Raw genomic sequence first — 20056 nt, 5'->3', positions numbered from 1 at the left:
TTACTATAGGCCTCAGGTGTGGCTCGCGCTACCATCCTCCTCTCATGGGTACGTGCCACCTCCACGTCCATGATTATTTCAGTTTTGGAGGCCATGTGCTTGGCTTCCGTGTCCGCTTCATGGTTTCCACCTGACACGAAATCTGTCCCCTTGGTGTGGGCGGCGCATTTCACGACTGCTATGCCCACTGGGAGCTGTAGTGCTTTTATCAACCTGTCCAGTAAGGCTGCATGTTGCACTGGCGTGCCATCCGCTCGGAGGTAGCCCCTCCTCTTCCAGTGCGCTAGACCTGCATGTACTGTGGACGTCACATAGGCGGAGTCCCTGTACACAGTTAATTCCTGATCTGGATGATTCTCAATGGCGAGAATCAGCACCAACAGTTCTGCAGCTTGCATAGAATAGTGAGAGGGTATTCGCGCACTGACGAGTACTTGGAACTCTCCATTCGCTAGGTGTTTTACCACAGCCACGCCTGTATATCTTTGTCCATCTTCTTGATCGATTCTCGAAGAACCGTCAATGAACACGATTTTGCCACCTGCCAGGGCATTTTCCTTTAGCTTGGGGATTTCATCATAGAATTCCTCATAATTCGCACAGTCATGTATAGGTTCTCTTTCTGCGACTGGCTCAGCTATGAATGTAGCAGGGTTCACAGTTTTACATCAAACTATTTTGATCGATGGGTTGGAGATAATCACCTCATAGGCAGATGCTCTCCGTGATGTCAGCGTGCCCTTTGGCTTCTCTAGTATGGCGAACAACGAGTGCTTGACGTACAATGTCATGGAGCACCCCATCACAATAGATGACGCCTTTTCAATGGCGAACGTGGCAGCAGCTAGATTTCGTGGCCCCTCATGACCGGGTCCAGACTCCCGCTGTAATACTAGGGGCTTGTACCCCAGCAAGGTTTGCTGCGCGAGCACTGCCGTCATACAATTACCATCAGAGTGTGAGAACAGGTACAATTCCTCTGCATAATTAGGAATCCCGAGAACTGTGGCCAAACAAATTGCCCCCTTAAGTTCTGCAAACCCCTTCTCCATTGCCTCAGTCCATTCAATTTCTTCTTTTGTTGCCTGGGCTTTCTTCAAAGCCTGAAGCAGTGGCTTGGTATACGAGCTGTAGTCGAAAACCCATGCTCTGACATAATTACACAGGACTAAGAAGCTTTGCATTTGTTTTATCGTGAGTGGTTTAGCCGTGTTCATGGTAGCTTCAGCCCTTTCTGGAGTTACCTTTTTTCCTTCGTGTGACATTAGCTGGCCTATGTACAGCACCTCTCGCTGACAGTATTGTAATTTTTCCTTATCAACTTTGTATCCTTTCTCAGCTGGGATTGCCAGTAGTTGGACAGAGTCGCGTCTGCATTGTTCCTCAGTGGTGCTGCAGATCAGAATGTCATGCACATACTGCAAAACAACACTGTCTATTGCAATATTGTCAATATTGTTAAGGTCCATCTGCAGGACTCTGTTGAAAATGGATGGAGACTCACAGTACCTCTGTGGCAACCTCGTGCTTTTCAGGCGCATTTGTCTGAAAGTAAATGACGTCAGATCTTGAGAGTCATGGTGCAACGGGATTGAGAAAAACGCATTTTTCAGGTCAATCACCGTGAAATATTTTGCCTCATTTGATATGTTGCACAGAATTGTGGATGGATTAGGGACTAGAGGGAATTTGGCTTCAACTATATCGTTTAATGCTCGTAAATCCTGGATTAAATGCCAAGACCCTCCCTTTGATTCCTTGACAGAGTAAATAACCGTGTTGCAAGGTGATTTTGACGTCACTAGGATGCCCTGCTCCATCATGGCGGAAATGGTCTTTGCGATACCGCTCATCTGCCTCTCTGGACATGGGATATTGTCGCGCTCGTGGTAAAATTGCTCATGGCTTCAGTTTAATTTTAATTCACCTGCCCCCTTCAGGAGGCCTACTTCATAGGGCCCTGTAGTCCATACCACAGCAGGCACTTGGGCCATGTTGTCATCAAAGTATTCTGGACGTATCAGCGCCAACATCATTCTCTGTGGCACTTCCCGTTTCATCATTTTGACCCAAAATGTGAGACTTACTTCCACCCTCGTTTCTTCCAGGTCAGGATGTTCTTCGAACAGATCATCATCAGTGACGTCAGTCACTCGATACCCTTCCTCAATGGCGATAATAGCGCACCATTGTCTTCCTTCGTCCTTCTACCAGTACCACTTTCCCTCGCACTGCGGCCTATTGTATCATTAAGGGAAATACTTGTCCCTCCTCTTCGTGCATAGGTATTCTGGGTCTGAATAAAAACTCATCAGGTGTCCTCATAGTTCTATCTGCAAGGCCTGGCAATCCTGGCTCTCATGGCTATACGTCCGGAATATGCTCTGATCATTTCGCACACGTTTGAATAATGCATTCCTGGAGTGGAGCACACTATACCGTTCTCGGTAAACAAGATTGTCATATTCAACTTAGTCATTAAGTCCCGACCCACGATGTTTACTGGGGTCTGACGTGAGTATAATAAGGGTACATTCATTTCGCGCTCTCCCACAGAGACCGGGAGTGCGTCTGTAAAGGGAACTCTTCTGTGAGCTCCTGTGAAACTCTGAGTATCTAGGAAAACTTGCCTTCTCGTCGCGCCCGTGTCAACTAAGAAGGAATATTCTTTACCCCCTATGACGAAATTCACCCTAGGTTCCCTGTTAGGGTCTGGTGTCACTGATAGGATAGAACACATCAGAGTCCCCCGTGAGCTGTCCTATTTCATATATAAGTTCGGCCAACTGTATACTTGTTGATTTCCCCCACCCCAGGGTTGACTCCCCCTCCAGTGGTGCCTGCTGGGATTGTCCCTGCGGTACATTCCCCATGTGCGGGGGATGAACCACTTGCTGTGCACCTTGCTGTAGGCCTGGCGCCTTTTGCTGCACTGTGTGATTTTGTGCAGTGCCCTGCTACGGGACGGCAGGCTGATTCACCATGCCTGCCCCCATCCCTTGGCTATTTTGCCACATGCCTTGGCTCCTGCACATATGGCCACATGTCCTGACATTCCACACAGCCAACACACTGGCGGTGGTCGGGCCATCTGTCCATCTGGCATAGCTGGACCTCCCATCTGCACGTTCTGAAAGCCATTTTGATTATTCTGATAGCCTCCCTGGTTACCTTGAAACCCTCCCTGATTACTCTGCCATCCTCATCCGCCAAAACCCCTTCCCCTCGGGTAAAATCCTGCGTTACCCTGATTGTTCTGCGATGGGTTAGTTGCTTGCTGTGCGCTTGGCTCAGCTGGGCTTGTCAGCATGGCTCCCTCGAGATCATACTTTGAGAGTTTCTTTTGCACCAGCTTTGCCTTCTCACCCTTCCGGGTTGCTTAATTTTTTTGATTCTTTTCTTGCAGCAGTCTACAGTAGTGTGCAATTGTCAACTGTATTTCGGCCCATGGTTTTGCTTCTACTCCTATCAATTTTTTTAGCTGCTTCTGCACCGGTTCCGGCAACCCCTGGCATAATATGTGGTAGAATACAGGGATAGATTTCGTCCTAGACTCCTGCGTTTCGAGCACCCACACGTCTTGAAAATTCTGGATATAGATCAACAGATCCTCTGACTCTTTCATTTTCCGAGTCATTATAGCCCCCATATCAGAAGTGTCTGGATATAGCGTTTGCAGCGCTTTCCACACTGCTGCCCAACAGTTATTAAATGGCGCTCTGTCATGGGAGGTGTTAGTTAGGGTTACCCTAGGATAGGCTGCCCTTTTCCATACATCATCTGCTCTTTCACCAAGTATGGCAATTAGGAGGCCCTTAATGTCCCCTACAGCTAAGGTGACACCCCCTGTCATTTTTTCTAACTCATGTATTCACTTTTCGGCTCTCGATGTCAGCATTGGAAGCTTATTTCTAAGGTTTCCTCGCTCCATGTGTGGCCCTGGAATATGTTGTGGCCTTGCTCCCCCCTTTTCTGGCAACGGTAATTGGAATGCGCAGTCCGTCCTCATAGCTCCTCTGTCTACCGCTGGGGTGGCATTCCCGCCTTGCCGTCTTCCTGGCAATGCCCTTAATCTGTCTGCATAAGTAGGTGCTGCCGCCCCCTCTGACCGTGGGGTGTTCCTTCCTGTCGGCTGGACTGCGCGGCAGACTTCGGTGCCCTACTTGTGGACCCGCTAGCATCTGACCATCGTACCCCTCGGTCCCCTGTGAGCCGTTTTTCGCACTGTCTCCCTTCTTCATGTGCCACATCCTCCGTTTCCCCACCGGAGTCAGATCCTGAATACTCCCAGTTTACGCAACTCCTTGCATCTTCTTCGTTCTGCCCAATCTCCAGCCTGTCTAGGGACAGTCCCCTGTTCCCACTACTTCGGGTGACATCCTCAGTTTCATATAGCTGAGTGCTCTCTAAACGCTCATCTTCCCTTCCCCCATCAGATATCTGCTCTAGCCCCAACTCATCGTATATTTTATCAATCGTTTCCCCGATGCTTCTGGTGTCAAAGTCATCTCCAATATTTGTCCCGCTTGTACCTGGTACTGCATCGCTTGCGGGAAAGAATTCTTCTATGTCTTCCCATTCTACTGTAGGATTGGGTTTAATGACTTCCCGCTCCAAATATTCAAGATCCCGTGCCCTCTGTCTGCGCTTACGTTCTACTTTCTCGTTTATTTCCTTGCGCTTCCATGCTTCTTCTCTAGCCTTATCTACTTCCCTCATTCGTTCATTTCTACGTTCCTTTGCCCTTCTAATCTCCTCATCTTCACGCTTTTTTACTTTCCTTTCATGCACTCTCCTTTCTTCCTCTAACTTTAACATGTTCTGCCTGTATTTTTCATAGGCTGCGTATTGTGTGCGACTGAGCGGTACTCCTTGCTCTTCGCGATATAGTTGTTCTCGCCTTAGCCTATCTTTCTTTCTTGTCCTTTCACCCCTTACTTCCATCTCTTTCTCTCTCTCTCTCCTTTGCATCACATCAGACCTCTCCCTTGGCCTCAAATCATCACTTCCTCTTCCATCCAACTTCAATAATATCTGACCTCCCATCCATTTGTCTTTCGCAAATGATATCTCATCAATTCTACCTTCATTTCCCTTACCTTTATTTCCCTCTTTCTCCTTATCTGGAGGTGCACAACTCCGTGTCCAATCTTTTCCTTCATCTTCGCATCTCTCTTTGTCTCTTGAGACCGCGGAGGCGATATTGTTTTCCTGTTCCTTTCCCTTATTATCGTCACTACTGTACGTAGGCGACTCATATGCGGTGTTGCTATACAACGTGGCTGCCTTAAATTCTCTTAGTGGGTAAAGCCCCTCTGTTTTACTCCCTTCAATGACTGGCTCAGGCGGGGATGGTGGCGCGGTAGGCATCTCACCCCCCTCCGTACATACATTTAGTATCCAGTCTGTGGGTGGTTCTTCCACCTTCGTTTCTTCAAACATCTTCCACAATTCTAGAACAGCAAGACGTTTCTCTAGCTTCTTGCCTGTATATGTGGCGTGTAGGAAGGTCGTCATATGCTGTAAAACAGCCTTAGAAAGGGACCCATTCTGTGGCCAAGGCATGAACATTTTGTGGGCGGTACCCTTAACCCACTCTGTGCTATACTTCTTAAGTTTTGGTGCATGCTTAGGTAGTTGCATGCACAGATGCGCAAGTGGGGTGACCTCCTCCATTTTTGATTCCGCCACCAACAATGTTTATACAGTGTTTTATCCTTCCAATAGTATGAGCAAGCACCAAATATGCAAGCTCCGATCCAAGCTTTTCCCGCGAAAATGTTTATACCAACAATTTACTCAAAACCCATCAATTCAATGACGATTCTCTCTTAGTTACAGAATCGCGTAAAGCCAAAATGCATTTCAAACAATCATTAATACAATTATTTTACATTTGACATACAACAAGACACGTATTACAGACACTTGACAGACTAGACGAACACCAGCTGGTCATACGTATACCTGCCTACTAATCAATACCCCATCATGTGATTTAAACAAACTCCCTTGATGACGCCTTTAAACTTTATCGTAGCCTAAATGTCCCCCCACTGTGGGCTCTGAGTTCATGTTTCTTCTGACCGCTGTATTAAAGCACAGGAATAAGGCAAATCCTTTACGTTTTTATCTCAGGTGTCCCCCTGGTAATCCTTATGTTTTTATCTCAGGTGCCCCCCCGGCACCCTTTGTTTTTCTCTCGGGTGTCCCCCCGGTATCCACTCTTTATCTCTTATGCGCGAGTCATTTCCACCTATATATATATATGTATATATATATACAGTCTTCTCTACCTCTGACTATTTCATTTTTCTCCGCCACCCACCGTTACCTTTCCCTTACTGGCTCTAATGCCTAGGACATTTGCCAAAGTAACGAGTTTGTTGTTTCACTCACCGATCGCATCTTTTCCTCTCTGGAACTTCGGGATTACCGCCCTTCCTCTTCCAGCCTTTTAAGGTTTTTTCGTGCGATTGGCTGCCCGTGGGAATGAGAAGGGTTATGCTTGAAAAGGCGGGTTCCTTCAGACCCACTGCAGATTTTTTTATGGACTTACTCTATCATTGTCCACGGGGAGCTTCTCAGTCTACTCAGCTGGAATGGCTGTGAAAACAAAATCAAAATATCGAGGCTGAGTACCCCAAAAGGAAATATACCGAACACGGGTTACAAAGGAACATACAAAGTACTTTATTTTATACTGAATCCAGTTACAAAGAACAGAGCAAAATCAGATAGCTATCGGCCCTCAGTGCAAAACAACGAACTCCATCGTGGGTCAGTGTGTTCAGTGAGAGACGCTGTACATTAGAATTCATTGGTCTTTTATACTCTTCGTGAGCATGATGTCCAGCCCTATTTCGGGTTAATATTCCGCTAATACATCACCGATCTAGGGTTCATGCCGAGTTTCGCACATCCACATGTAACTGGTTTGCTTTTAATACATATATCAAGAAGCCTATACAGCAACTGTGTATTCTGGGATTTTCCCTGCAGGTCTTCTCAAACATTAATACAATGTAGTTAAACAAGTGTTCTATGTTCAGTATTTGAATACATTGTTCTTAACATATGCTCGCGGATTAGCTTCATTGCATGAGTAATCCTTTATACACAGGTCAACGAAGGACAAGGTCTCAGTTCACGACCTCAACAAGTGGCCTGCAGGCAAATTACATGTTAGCTACATACAGAGTTCAAGACAGCCATGTTGCATTTCGAAATGACATCGTCCACCATTTTAACTCACAGGGTGACTTTACAAAGCGAACCTAAAATGGCGGATTGACCTAAAATGGCGGCTTACATTGATTTTAAGGTCAGGAACTTGCAACACAGATTTCTTCACAAGCGACTTATAAGCAGCTTGGCGTAGGCCAATATACATATATTTATTGCTATAGGAGGCATGATATCATTTCTAATTTGACAAACCCTCCTTTTGGCCTATGCCAAGTGCTAAAACTACTTTGGATCTCCTTGCAAATAACTCCATGTATCATCGTCCATGCACCCTGAATCGCTGTCGGAAATATCAATTGCCATTAAGTCATTCGCAAGAATTTCTTTCAACACATATTCTTTTTATCTGGGGCATACACTTTATGTCCTATCGAACCTATCGCTTGTGCGCAACATCCCCCAAGCATCAAACACATACCAGGCAGACACTGAATACAGCAACAATGAAACAACAGAATTCCCAAAATAATTAATAAAACCGAAAGTAGCTTCCAACCCCAAGATCGCAAGAAGTCCCAGAACCAAGCGCTAAGATCCCAGTTTCCCTCGGGAACATGCACTTCTGAACTAAGGACGTGCAGATTCTGTATTGCCTTGAAGATAGTTGGGGAGGAATCTGGCACAAAAACACAGCAAGCGGACCCCACTAATTTACACATTCCACCACGTTCAGCCAGAATGACATCTAATGCCACCCGGTTTTGAAGTGCTACTAGTCTTATCGCCTTCTGTTCTAATGTCATATTGTAGAGTATGTCCGTGGTCCGGTTGATGGTTCTCTCCAGTACTCTCAATAGTCTTCTGATATCTTCGGAATTCGCTATCTGCCCCCAAAATGGCACAACTGGTTTTGCTATATCTCCCAAGATTTGTACTGTAGTGTCACCATTCTCGTCCCGCCTTGGACGAGCCTTTGAAACTTCTTTTGTACTAGCTATAAACACCCCAGGTAACAGGATCCCTAAATAACAGGTTCCCTGCCAATCCCAGGGCAACCAGGGGAATGCTACATTACCGTAGACGAAGTAGACAGGTTCGCCTACATACAAAGGTCTGTTTTCACCAGTCAAATTTGCAACGTTAGCACAACCTAGAAAATCTCCCATTGACTGAGATCCATTCCCCTGTATGCAAAAAGAAACTGAATCGGGGCTATGATTAACAGTGTAAGAAGGAGGCATGGCATCCTTATTGCCTATCGGAGCCATCTTAAAGGAAATCAAAGATTGGAAAAGAGGGGACAGTCTATCAGAAGGCCTAATAGAAGCAACATTAGGTTTACTCCTGTTTGCGAAAAGCGAGCATCCCAGGGGAGTCAAAACACGCTTCTCAAAACTATTCAAATTGGTGCCATCAAAGTTCCCTGAGATGCTATCATTCCAACGGCCAAAGAACAGTGCTCTAAGAGAAGAATAGCAAGCAGTTGTCAAAGGTAAAGGATGAATATACCAACCTAGCCCCTTATCCCCGTGTTGCGGTAAATGTGAGCAGACCCAAGGGTTAGACTTATTAAAAATGACCTGCGTAGCATTCATGATAAGTAGCAGAGTATTTTTGTGGTACCTTTGTCTATGCTGAGAGTCCTTAGGGGACAGAGTATGCAAATGTACAAAGGGAGTAGGAACAGTAGGTACATTTTCAGTGGACAACAAGGATTCTAAAGGATGAATTTCTTCAAGGTACCACAATCCTAAGACAGTGACTATTAAAAACCCAAATATCATTATAAAAACACAACAATACGTTTTCGGGGCCCAGGCATATTGCCCATTGCCCCAGTTGGTCACCCCCTCATTTACAAGTCCCATACGAGCGGTAGCGGTGGCAGGCATTGTAGTCTTCAAACGGAAACCCCAATGTTCGTTGCTGGTGACTTCCCGGCCGCGCACCTTCTTAGTCCTTCCACAACCCTAGCCAACAGAATCCCCTTTCTCAAATTTGGGCAAAAACAAGCCCTCGATGATCCTTTCCTTCTTCGAATGCACAGCCGAACCGTGCGTAAGTCTATCAGATGCACAGCAAAACCGTGCCGTAAGTCTATTTTCTTGGACGCAGATTGTACCTTGCTTTTCCCGGTACTGATTGATCCGGAAACAATGTGTCGTCACTTCCCGTTGGAAGCAACGTATCAGAGACAAGTGAAGATGCCGAATTTGGAACAGCAGTTTCCGGATGCAAAACTTTTGGAGAGTGTGGAGACAAAATGGCTGTTTCCCCAAGCCTCACGGGCTCACGGGCTCAGAAAGGTTCTCCGACACACTCTCGGCGCTATTTACTGCTTTGGAATCGTTGGTTGCAGCATTAGCGAGGGCTTCTGTTTCTTCTGTAACGTGTGGCACTGGGTGAGGAAGTTTCTTGACATGGGACGCGTGGATCCAGTTCTTTCTTCCAGAGACCCGCACCGCTGTTTGGGTGACCAACAGGACCTGGAACGGCTCACGCCAGCGAGGTGCAAGGCAGGAAGAGCACTCAAATGCCTTGATGAGCACTCCGAAGCCGTATACTGTGGCCCGGGCCCTTGTATCGCACAGGTAAAGCCTCTCGTACCTGGTGATAAATCAATATAGGTTTTTAGTCAACTGGCTGCAATAATTTGAAAGTAATACATTTTCAATGTTTCTTAATGAATTACATTTAGGAAGGTTCCAGATATTGGCAGGTCTCCCCATTACCACCTCAAATGGAGAGAGCCCAGTCTTAGTTTGAGGGGTTGTACGCATGGCTAATAAAACGATCTGTAAGGCGTCCGGCCATTTTAATTTAGTGCCGGCACATGTTTTAGCGAGCTTGTTCTTGATGATACCGTTGTGTCTTTCTACTAGTCCGGCGCTATGAGCGTGTATGGCCGAATGGAACCGTTTGTCGATCTGTAATGCCGCACATATCTGCAGAATTACCACAGTGACAAAATGTGGACCATTGTCCGTCCAGATAACTCTTGGTAGCCTGAACCATGGTAAGTACTCCTTTAACATGGTTTTCGCAGTAGTTGTTAAAATTAATTTCTGATCTCTGTCCTGGAGGGCAGAGGTTCAAAAGGCCAGCCTAGTTTCTTGGAACAGGGTAACCTCTGGATAAGCCAGACCAATCAAGGTAGCTATTGCGGCGGTCAAGACTAGGTCTCAAGAGGGGTGAGGGTGACTGAAAGCCCGCAATGAGCACACAAAGAAAGGACACTTACAAATTACTCCAAGCAGGTGTTATATTAAAAATATAGACACATTTATTACAAGGCCTTTGTAACATTGACCGTAGCGAGAAATCAGAATAAAACTCAAGTAACCAACACATCACAATCAAATACAATATATATACAATTACCAACGAGTCTAACGAGTTAGACGCACAAAATGTGCAGACCACCTAGATGGGGAGGAAAACAGGCAGTGTGAATAATAGTTAGACTCAGTCCGCCTTCGGAGGCAGCTAACTAGAAGGAAGTCCAAGCCCTAAGAAAAGTGGAGCCTTGTGCTCAAACGTACCTTCACACGTGGGTGCCAACGGGCAAAGGGGAGTCTCCTCGAGGGAATCAGGCAGTTCAGTTCAGTGAACAAATGAAGATGAATAGAGCTCCGCGACTCAAGCGCAGCCTCCACTGTGAGTAGAAGCAGAGCGCGAGTACGGAAAGATGTGCTGTTTGACACAGCGGGGAAAAGCTATGGGCTACTGCAGGAGGGCAACCAGTTCCTAGCGATGCTACTCACCGGTCCCCGATGCAGGCAGACCCAGGCTTCTCCGCGTCAGTTTCAGTGCTGGCAGGTTCAGGTACGAGCAGGGGACGTCTCGGCGTCGTGTACCTTCTGCAGCAGCAGAAGTTAGAGTAGAGGATGTCCCAAACGCAGTGAACCCGCACAGTTTGTTACCACAGCAGGGCAACGGAGCGGGCGTGTGTATTTCAGCCCAATGTACACTTCTCACTTCAGACCTGGGAATGCCAAGTGTACGAATCGTGTGAGAGTGGCAAGGACTCGTAATACAGCAGCAACCTGACGGCGGTTGCAGAGCAAGACTCCTGGGTAGGCTGGTCAGTCCACTGGATGGCCCAGAGACACTTCCGAAGGCTTACGTGCAGGAGATGGTGAAGATGCCGAGAATAGTTGTTCCCACTATTCCAAAGGGTCGAAGTGCCAGTACAGGCCTTCTCGTTCGATCAGAGGTAGAAAGGGTTTCACAAAGCGACAGCAGTGCAGAGGAGCAGTCCTTCAGTGGGTCACCAGCGATTCCTCGGTTCAGCCTCGTAGTTGCAGGATACTTGGCTCCTGTATTCCTTTGTTCGTGAGAACTCAGGAGATCGACATGGTAGTGGTGTTTCCAGCCTCCTCTTATCCACGGTTCCCTTCGCGCCAAAACAGAGGGGACCCAATGGGAGATCTGCTCACAAAACACTCACACCATACGTGGACCTATCACGGACCACGGTGGTCCCAGGCATTCACAACACACTAGACTCTCTGGCACCCAGGATGTGTATTGGGACCAGACATCCCAGCCCACATCCTGGAGGCACACACAAGGCCTGTAGAAGCCCGCAAAAGCATCTGTTTTTTGCGGGAAAGTACATGCCAAAATAAGGAAGGCCCCGGGTCGGCTCGACCTGGGGAAGGTGAAGGGGGCAAGACGGTCAGCGGGCAGGACAAAGAACCTTGTGGTCTGGCCATTTTGGACTAAGCACGAGAAACGCGCTTAAACATCCAAAAGGAGCTCAAAACACAAAGAAACGATCGCTGCCACCAGTCCCGTCCGGGATTCACTTGCACCGTTCGTTAACAATCCAAAGAGAGTGTCTAGGGCCTGTAGAAGACTAGAGACCCAAGAGAGCAGTAACTTAGCTTACAGTGCCCTCTTGTGCCATGTTGCGCGAAAGCTACAACATGATAAAAGAACTACGGAAAACAACGTTTCCCGGTACTGACTGTCTTAAGGGAATGTCAATTTCCCTGTAAGAATGGAGCGAAAGCCCAGAGGAGTGCGGCAGAAGGCTGCACTTCTCTGGCAAAGTCTAGATCATGGTGAAAACAACAGCAAAATGTTTAGGGGTTGCCACATAGAAGGAAAATTACCCACAATTAAGAAATCTTTCCTAACAGTAGTCATGGCTGTAGCATCTTTAACAGGGAAAGCCTCAAACCATTTACTAAAAGCACAGATGACCACCAGCACATACTTTTTATTGTTACATCGTTCCATTTCAATAAAGTCAAAGTGGATAACTTCAAAGGGGACAGAGGGTGGCCCGACCGAAACGTCCCCTTGGAGCTGCTGTCCCCTTTCCCACATTGTGTTGTAGGCAAATCATACAATCCTGGACATAGCGCTGGGCAATTTTTGAAATGTTGTCATTTGCCCAAACTTTTTCTAACATCTTTGTCATCTTCTGGGCACATACATGCGGTAGGACCATGGGCCATGATGACCATCATCATTATATACGCATCAGGGAGTAGCCATCTCCCTTCCGCTATGTCCACCCAACACCCGTCTTCATCAAGTTTCCCCAAGCCTTCAGCCCACCTCTTGGATTCTTCTAACGTGGCATCAGCTTGGATATCCCGTACAGACCCAACACCCTCATCCATTGCATAAGCGTTTACAGTCTCCCTTGAAACATACATCTCCGTAAGGGGATCGGTAGCAGTTTGTCTAGCTATCTGATCAGCGAAAGCATTCCCTTTCCCTATGTCATCTGTAATCTTTCGATGTGCTGCTCATTTCATAACTGCTAACTGAGTAGGGAGCGCAAGCGCTGAGAGTAGTTGTACTATTAGGGAGCCATGTTGAATTTTAGTGCCATTTGAAATTAGGAACCCTCTCTGTCATGATCTCTGCTTCCAAAAGGTCAGGGTTTTCCCAACTCCCTTGGAAGCAGATCCATAACCCAGGTTCCGAGTGCCAACCAGTCCCAATTGGGACCTTTTGGACCCAGTCCTGGCACCAGTGGCACCAGGCTCATAAATATGCCCAGTCCCAGCGCTGGAAGCGCCGGGCTCATAATGCTTGGGTGGACTTACCTGCAGCAGACCATGCTGCTTACTTGCCTGCCAGTTGAGCCTCTGATCCTCTTCTGTTTGGAACTACTTTTCCTGTTGGGTGGGGCAGGAGCCACTCCCTAGATTCAGAACACTGGAACTCTTCTGGAAAGCAGGAACTCTTTTCTTACCTAGGCGTGGCTGTGGAAGAAGACACCTAAGCACTACAGGAGGCTATTTAAACCACACCCGATGGATGAATCTTGCTTTGCGTTATTCTGCATCCTCTGCAGCAGAACGCTCATCGTGTCTTCTGCATCTGATCCTGGGCCTAAGGAAAAAGGCTTACCATCCTGAATCCAGTCTTCAGCAACACCTATAAAGACAAGAAAGAACAGGTTAGCATTACGGTCTTCAGTGACAGCTCTTCACTTACCTGGTCCATCGGCTGTCACCAACGCCTCGCGCTGCATTCCGGCATCTGAAAGACAAAGGCTTACCTACTCTTCGTGCGCTCCGGAGGTCTTCACACTGCATTCCGGCATCTGAAAGACAAAAGCTTACCAACTCTTTGCACGCTCCGGAGGCCTTCGGCGCTGCATCCCGCATCTGAAAGACAAAACAAGGTGCGTTTAAAGACATTGGGAAACTTTAATACTCACGTGCCATTACTCCTTTCCACATCTAACCCAGTGGGTATTCCGGCACCCTGCAGCCGCTCCGAACTTGTACCTGCAAAATAAAAAGACAGTTAGAGCGCATCGTGAAGCAGGCAACAAGCGCTTACTTACGTGCTTCCAGGCGCTTCTATTCATCACACGGGCTCCATCTTCAACTCACTTCAGCCCGTCATCCACCATCGCCGGAACCCTGCAAAACAAGAAACATCATTACTAAAGACTTTAAAGACATTAGAATTACTCGAAACTTACCGTTCGTGCAATCGACGGACAGCAGTCCTCTGAAGTCAAGAGGCCTGCTCCCCTTATCCAGTGAAGGAACTGGTTACGGCACCCTGCCCCGAGGCAGATGGAGAGCACGGCGTTCACTTACCTAAGGTGAGAGCGTTAACCTTTGGGGTTCTACAGGAGAAGAGAAAGGGAAGAAGAGAGAGACATTCAATAACCCAGTTCCTTAATCCCATATTTTCTATCTGCAGACACCTTACCCTTCGAGTCAGACATACAGTGCACAGAGGTCCAGCCCAAAGAGCCAGCCGTGTGTTACACATCACCTTTGAAGATACGGTATACGCCCAGTCAAGACCGGCGCCTCTACGGGAATCAGGTGAGCGTTACAGAACGCAAAGCCTACCACAAAACTCCCGTCCAGGCGCTATGGAAACCTCGGATACCGACCAGCTAGCCCAGTTACTTGGGGAACTAAGGGCAGAAGTGCATGCAGCCCGTCAGGAAACGAACACTCTAAGAAGGGATCTGATTATTTCCAAGGAGCGAACAGATGATATCGCTAGACAATTGCTACAGTCACAAGCCGGACAGACCCCGTTACCCGCATCTGGGGGAATTCTTCCTTCTACATCCTCTATGAATCCAGTGCAGATCAACCTACCTGGGAATGTACCTCTGGCTCCGCCCGAACGATTTTCTGGTGACCCAAAGAGGTTTGCAGTATTTATCAATCAGTGCCGGTTGCATTTCTTATGCCGGCCAGCAGCCTTTCCAACTGATCAAGCTAAAGTAGCTTTTGTGCTTTCGTACCTTAGTGGCAATGCGGCAGACTGGTCGATCCCTCTAGTAAATCAAGATGATCCGGTCCTCCATGGTTTTCAAGCTTTTCAGCTCAGTATGGAAAAACTGTTCGCAAGACGTTCACAGGGGCAGGCCTTGGACAATGAGCTTCTTTCGTTGCGACAAGGTAATCAAGACCTTTTGGCTTATATTGCGTCTTTCAACAGACTGATAGTGGAAACTCAATGGCCTGAGGACAAAAGGATTACGCTGTTTTATAGAGGTCTACGTGGAGAGCTCAAAGATGTGTTAGCCCAAGTAGTGAATCCCCCACAAGATTGTTCTGACTATATAGACTTAGTCGTTCAAATAGATCACAGACTGCAGAACAGGAAGGCCGATCGTTCCAAGTTTGATGCTCGAGTATTTTCCAAACCGCCAACTCCTTCCAAAGGAGTAGACTCCGGGGAACCCATGCAAATAGGGGGTCTGAAAGGTCCTCTAACACAAAAGGAGCGGGAAAGGAGAAAACAGTTGCAATTATGCCTCTATTGCGGAAACTCAGGGCACTTTCTTCGAGACTGTCCGGTGAAACCTGCCAAGAAGGCAGTAGGAGCTGCAGTTACCAAAGTTACAAACTATGAGCAGGGAAACAACCTCGCCCGACAAGAATAGAGGTCCTCTTGCCGAGCGTGAAAACCAGTTCCGTGACCTCGCATTTCGTGATACCTATGGTCCTCATTAGCCCTGATAATCCGGATCGATTACATGCAATTGAAGCTTACATCGACAGCGGTGCCATCGGCAATTATGTGGATCATGAAATGGTTTTGAGGATGAATCTAACTCTTTGTCCCAAGGCTGTAAAGGACGTCATTACTATGGTGGATGGTACGGAGATAGCCTCCGGGCCAGTAACGCATACCACTCAAGAGGTGACGCTAGTAAGTCAAGACGGACACCATGAGAAGATCGTGTTCGATGTGATCAAGGCCCCTCAGTTTCAGATTATTCTAGGAATACCTTGGTTAGAGAAACACAATCCTCTGATCGATTGGCGAGCAAGAACGGTCCAGTTTCCAGAATGTGTCTCTACTTGTCACCCTCCACCTGGTATTGCACTGGCAGCAATTTCTTCAGAGACTCCCCAGTTACCTCCCGAATACCTAGAATACCAAGATGTTTTCCGGAAGGATCAGGCTAACTCTCTACCTCCTCATAGGTCTTATGACTGCCAGATAGACCTGATACCTGGATCTACTCCTCCTTGTAGTAGAATTTATGCCCTCACCGAGCCTGAGAACCTTCACCTTCGACAATACCTGGATCAATACCTGGCAAATGGGTTTATTCGTCCTTCCAAGTCCCCTGCTTCTTCAGCTTTGTTCTTCGTTCCAAAAAAGGAAGGAGACCTTAGAACTTGTATAGATTATCGCTCCCTGAACCAGATCACCGTTAAGAATAGATGTCCGTTACCTTTGATCCCTGAACTCCTGGACCAAGTCAGAAAAGCATGCATATATACAAAGCTGGATCTTAGAGGAGCTTACCACTTAGTACGAGTAAAAGAGGGCGATGAATGGAAGACGGCCTTCCGCACCAAGTATGGGCTATTTGAATATCAGGTCATGCCCTTCGGACTTTGCAATGCCCCGGCCGCCTTTCAATATTTTATGAACGATGTCCTCAGAGAGCTCATAAATGTGTGTGTTGTTGTTTACATTGACGACATCATCGTTTATTCTTTATCGGAATCTGAACATCGGAAACACGTGAAAATGGTCCTCGAAAGATTGCGTCAACACAAACTTTTTGCTAAGTTGGAAAAATGTGTTTTCAACGTGACTGAAGTTGAATTCTTGGGATTCATATTATCACCTGGCGGAGTGCGTATGGATTCAAAGAAGGTCAATGCAGTTCTCAAATGGCCATCACCATCCTCCGTAAAAGGTGTGCAAAGCATGTTAGGCTTCGCTAACTTTTACCGCAGGTTTATCCCCGAATTCTCTCGAATAGTCCAGCCCATCACTGCCTTGTTAAAGAAAAACAAACGTTTTGAATGGTCTACCGAGGCGGAACAAGCTTTCCAGGATTTGAAGACTAAATTTATCTCTGCACCAATCTTAAAACACCCTCGCCCTGAACTCCCCTACATCGTGGAAACTGATGCTTCAAGCCTTGCCATGGGGGCAGTTCTATCACAAAAGGACCCGGTAACCAATCAGTTGCATCCCGTGGCATTTTGGTCCCGCAAATTCTCGCCTCCTGAAATCAATTACACGATTACTGACAAGGAACTTCTGGCTATCAAGTCTGCCTTTAAGGCTTGGCGGCATTATCTGCTGGGGGCCCGACACACTGTTACTGTGATTACGGATCACCGAAACCTGCAATATTTGAAAACCGCAAAAGCCCAATCCTCTAGACAACTCCGTTGGGCATTATTCTTTGCCGAGTTTGACTTCATAATTACCTATCGACCTGGTACAAAGAACGGTAAAGCTGATGCCCTTTCTCGGATGGGAGTGGAAGAACACTTGATCAACCCTAAACCTGTACCAATCATTCCCGAACAAAGAATTCTGGGTGTAATCGCCACAGAATCCATAGAGGAAGTTAAGGATAAAGCCAGGCAACTTGTAACTCCAGCAGACATACAGAATTGGCATCTGCAGGGAAAGGACTTTGTAGTAAAGGACAACTTATTGTATTTCCAAGAACGATTATACCTACCCAGCACAGATTTACAGAAAAAAGTAATCTCTTGTTATCACGATTCTTTAATGGAAGGACATCCCGGTATGGCCAAGACCTCAGAAAAGATCAAGCGCTACTTCTGGTGGCCGTCTTGGAAAAAAGATATCAGAGACTTTATAATGTCCTGTGGAGTATGCGCCCAAAACAAGAGTCAAAAGGAAAGACCAGCAGGCCTCTTACGCCCTATTGACATCCCACCTCGCCCTTGGCATACGCTTTCTATGGACTTCATCACCGATCTACCTCCATGCTCCGGATACAATACGATTCTAGTAATCGTGGACTTATTCTCCAAGATGGCGCATTTCATTCCGCTCAAAGGCTTGCCAACAGCAGCAACTCTGGCCCGAGAATTTCTCGAAAACATCGTCCGACTGCACGGTTTTCCTTCGGTTCTAATTTCGGATCAAGGTAGTCAATTTATTTCTCATTTTTGGCGAAGTTGCTGTCGGTCGGCTCAAATTGATGTGAGACTATCGACCAGTCACCACCCTCAGACCGACGGACAAACCGAGAGGACCAATCAAACTCTGGAACAGTATTTACGCTTCATGCTGCAACAAACTGAAAAAACTTGGAAAGACATCCTTTGGATAGCCGAATATGCCTACAATAACTCTGTCCATTCGGGAACTGGGAAAACCCCGTTTTTTCTTTTGTACGGCAGTCACCCTCGAACCTCGGAGTTGGATCCCCTCCAAGATCTTGAAACACCAGCAGTAGACTACCTGCATTCTACAATCACCCAAGCCTTTAAGGAAGCTGTTTCTCACCTTCAAAGGGCTAAAGAACAATACAAGAAAGGAGCAGATCAACATCGGAAGGAAGCCCCTCAATATCAAGTAGGAGATCAAGTCTGGTTATCCACCAAATATCTACCTCTAAAAGGGCCATGCACATTCAACCCAAGATACCTTGGTCCCTATTCCATCACTACCATAGTAAACCCAGTAGCGGTCAAGTTGGACTTGCCCCCGCACATGAAGATACATCCGGTCTTCCACGTCTCTCTATTAAAACCCGTGCAACCTCAAACCCGACTAACTAAATCTCCAAAACCTATCCTAGTTGATGGAGAACTCGAGTTTGAAGTCAAAGCATTCTGGACTCCAAGATCTCCAAATCTAAACTATTTTACCTAATTGACTGGAAAGGCTACGGCCCCCAAGAGAGATCCTGGGAACCTGCTGAATATGTCCACGCTCCTCTCCTAATCAAAAGATTTCACCGAACATTTCCTGACAAGCCAAAACCCCCGGAGAAGCCCGGTTTGGGAGGGGCCTTGAGAGGGGGTACTGTCATGATCTCTGCATCCAAAAGGTCAGGGTTTTCCCAACTCCCTTGGAAGCAGATCCATAACCCAGGTTCCGAGTGCCAACCAGTCCCAATTGGGACCTTTTGGACCCAGTCCTGGCGCCAGTGGCACCAGGCTCATAAATAGGCCCAGTCATAGCGCTGGAAGCGCCGGGCTCATAATGTTTGGGTGGACTTACCTGCAGCAGACCATGCTGCTTACTTGCCTGCCAGTTGAGCCTCTGATCCTCTTCTGTTTGGAACTACTTTTCCTGTTGGGTGGGGCAGGAGCCACTCCCTAGATTCAGAACACTGGAACTCTTCTGGAAAGCAGGAACTCTTTTCTTACCTAGGCGTGGCTGTGGAAGGAGACACCTAAGCACTACAGGAGGCTATTTAAACCACACCCGATGGATGAATCTTGCTTTGCGTTATTCTGCATCCTCTGCAGCAGAACGCTCATCGTGTCTTCTGCATCTGATCCTGGGCCTAAGGAAAAAGGTTTACCATCCTGAATCCAGTCTTCAGCAACACCTTTAAAGACAAGAAAGAACAGGTTAGCATTACGGTCTTCAGTGACAGCTCTTCACTTACCTGGTCCATCGGCTATCACCAACGCCTTGCGCTGTATTCCGGCATCTGAAAGACAAAGGCTTACCTACTCTTCGTGCGCTCCGGAGGTCTTCACACTGCATTCCGGCATCTGAAAGACAAAAGCTTACCAACTCTTCGCACGCTCCGGAGGCCTTCGGCACTGCATCCCGCATCTGAAAGACAAAACAAGGTGCGTTTAAAGACATTGGGGAACTTTAATACTCACGTGCCTTTACTCCTTTCCACATCTAACCCAGTGGGTATTCCGGCACCCTGCAGCCGCTCCGAACTTGTACCTGCAAAATAAAAAGACACTTAGAGCGCATCGTGAAGCAGGCAACAAGCGCTTACTTACGTGCTTCCAGGCGCTTCTATTCATCACACGGGCTCCATCTTCAACTCACTTCAGCCCATCATCCGCCATCGCCGGAACCCTGCAAAACAAGAAACATCATTACTAAAGACTTTAAAGACATTAGAATTACTCGAAACTTACCGTTCGTGCAG

This window comes from Ambystoma mexicanum, chromosome 8 (genome assembly GCF_040938575.1).
Source record: "Ambystoma mexicanum isolate Mex_15411 chromosome 8, UKY_AmexF1_1, whole genome shotgun sequence".
Classification (NCBI taxonomy): domain Eukaryota; kingdom Metazoa; phylum Chordata; class Amphibia; order Caudata; family Ambystomatidae; genus Ambystoma; species Ambystoma mexicanum.
The sequence above is the reverse complement of the archived record's forward strand: the minus strand, read 5'-3'. Positions refer to the sequence as shown.